Raw genomic sequence first — 3,318 nt, 5'->3', positions numbered from 1 at the left:
CATTAAATTGAATAAGAATGGAGTGAGAAAAACACTGAAGTTTTCTGTTGAACATTACATATAACAAAATTCCGTAAACCTGTAAGCTGCCTCTCATAAAAAAGATGACAGAATAAAAACATCATGTAACTTATAATCATATTTTTATAAAATCATAAATTTAAAAGCTGAATTTTATTTCTTTTCAGAAAAATGCAATGTTTTAAAAACAGATGTTACATTTAGTAATATCACAAGGTAAAAAAAATGCTTGGTATGCTTTGGTTTTCTTTTGTCCTGGGGAGAATAAGACCTCCTGTGCTACTCCAGGTGTGTGCAATACCATCCCTTGACACACACTTCAGAATCGCAATGCATATCCATGTAAACCTTAACATCAGAAACCATGAGCTACAGGATCAGTTAATCGCCCAATGAAAAGCAGACTGCTCCTCAAAAAGAATAAAATAAATCACAACCTCAAGTCAGTCAGCACTTGGGGGGGAAATCTTGAAGACTTTGGTATGCTGCTGAGACAACATTTTTTCATAAGTCATTGTCAACCAGCTTATTTTCCATTGATCTGTCCAAGGTGCTGAAGGTCCCTGTTGTCTTGTGCCCTGCACCACCATGACATTGCATGCTCCATAATCAGGCCAATTCTATACAATATGTTTATTTTTAAGTGTCAGATCACTTTCCAATGTTCTTTTATATTATGAAAGCTTTACCTGGCTTTTTATATGGTAAACAGAAAAGGTATCAATAAAATCTCAATGAAAATATTTATTTATTTATTTAAAAGACTTACATGGCTGGCCATAGTGTAGACATGATTCTAGGTGGCTCACACAATGATAAAGCCAAAGACATTAAAACCGCACACTTGAATATCCATTCCATCAAGCTAAACATTCCTTGGGCTCCAACCCTATCTCAATGCCTGGGGGAAAAGCCAACCCTTTATCGATTCTGGAAGGCTAAAGTGTGGGAACCTGGCAAATCCTATGGAAAAGCGTGCATATCAAAGCTATTTTGCATTTTGCCATAATAATAGAGTGTGACTGTATTCTTTGCTTGTAACTGGCTATCTTCCATTATACTTTTGTGTGTGTGTGTGTGTGTGTGTGTGTGTGTGTATAAGGGACGTGGTGGCTCAGTGGGTTAGGATGCTGAGCTTGTCGATCAGAAGGTCAGCAGTTTGGCGGGTTGAATCCCGAGTGCCGCGTAACAGAGTGAGTGCTTGTTACTTGTCCCAGCTTCTGCCAATCTAGCAGTTCGAAAGCACGTAAAAAATGCAAGTAGAAAAATAGGGACCACTACGGTGGGAAGGTAACAGCATTCCATGCGCCTTTGGCGTCTAGTCATGCTGGCTACATGAGCACGGAGATATCCTCAGACAAGCCCTGGCTCTTCGGCTTTGAAACGGAGATGAGCACCGGCCCCTAGAGTCGGAAATCACTAGCACGCATGTGTGGGGGAACCTGTACCTTTTATACACACACACACACACACACACACACATACACATTACTGTTTATACTAGCCTTTGATTCTAGACTTGGGAGAAAATTTGTGCAATAAAATTATGTTAAAAAGTTCAGTAGCTTGAGGTAGGTGGATGGATAGATAGATAGAGAGAGAGAGACAGACAGACAGACAGACAGACAGACAGACAGACATGCACATATACTCTTCCATATTAGTTTAGTTGCTGTCCAGAAAGCTACCGTGTAGCTTATGGTCTTCCATAATATCTGAAATATGAGTGTGAGACACAAGAAGATAAATAGAAATATTCAGCTTTACAAGACCTAGTTTGTCATAAAAAGATACAAGAAAGCAGGAAATGTGGAGGAGGGGAAAGCAGTATCAAAATAATCACAAACAGATGTGAAGCCATTCTTTATATTTTTATATGTTATATTGCATATGTCACATTACAAGCTCCTTTGTATTAAGTCCTTCATATTTTGGATACACTAAAGTCATGAAATAGAAAAGTTGATGATATAAATCATACATAACATTAAAGTCACAAATTGAAAATCTAAACTTTAGAACCATGAACAATTTTATTAGTGATTACAAAAAAAACACCAGAAATATAAGTACAGTTTCTATTTACTTCTAGATATTACATTTTCCATTAATGATATTTTACATAGGACTTTTATTGTGTACTTTTACTTTGGTAAAAAATTACTAGAGGAATTAATTACTTAGTTGTACTAATTATGTCTTTTTCTTTTGTCTGCATTAGGAATGCTAATAGGTGCTTAATTTTATTTAATAATCTTACAAAGGATAGTACTTTAAAGTGAAGGGTTTGTTATGCAACACCTCTGCTTAATTCATGCAGTTTTACAGGGCAGCAAAATGTCACAAGTTTCCTTTTGTAATCATTTATTTTTTTTCATTGCTGTTTTGTCTTTTTTTTCCTTAGATTTTTCCTGCACTTAAGAATAAACCTGATTAAGTGGAAAAAGACAATATAGTTGAGGTGAAAGCTAGGGCTGCATAAATTGTTTCACAGAGCTGGGTGCTGTTCCTGTGGTCTCCACATGGGTGTACACGCAGAGCTACTTCACTGCAAAGGATATATCCAGCCTTAATGAAAATTAATAGGTGAGTGTCTGAGTTCTGATTCCATAGCAGCATAGTTTTTCCAATCTCATTTCTGTGTATTCTTTTAGAAGACACTTAAATATCATAAGCTTTTTTTAGGACTAGATCAGGGGTCCCCAGCCCCCAGTCCATGGACTGGCAGCAGTCCACGGCACGTCAGAAACAAGGTCGTTCAAATAAGTGATGCAGTCAGAATGTGAAACCACGCCTCGTCTGGTCCACAGAAAACTTTTCTCTAAGGAACCAGTCCCTGGTGCCCAAAATGTTGGGGGCTGCTAGATTAGAGTACTATGATATGGTGTTCCATATTTGCCATATTTGGTAGTTTGCCATTTCCCTTTGACCAATTCAAGTCACCTTGATAAAAAACGTACCTTAAGAAAATTGAATTGGCTAGATCCCACTACTGTGATATGATTAATCTAGAACTGTAATCTAAGAGAAATCTCACCACCAGGGCAAATATTTCTTCTGTAGTTGGAGCTGCAGAGAAACCCACAGGAAAACAAATTAAAAGTTCAGAAAAGAGCTAGTATCATGTTTCACCTAGTGTTAAAGAGTCTTCTCTTGTCATATGTTCTGCACTCCCTTCCTGCCCACCAGCCAGCCACCATTCATCCTCTGACTTTCTGCTTAAGTGTTCATCGGACATTAAACTAATCCCCATTCTTATTTACAAGATTACAACCTCTCGAGTTCACAAGCTGGTGT

The sequence above is a fragment of the Vipera ursinii genome (assembly GCF_947247035.1).
Source record: "Vipera ursinii genome assembly, chromosome: 3".
NCBI classification, from domain to species: Eukaryota; Metazoa; Chordata; class Lepidosauria; order Squamata; family Viperidae; genus Vipera; species Vipera ursinii.
Note: the sequence above shows the minus strand (reverse complement) of the source record.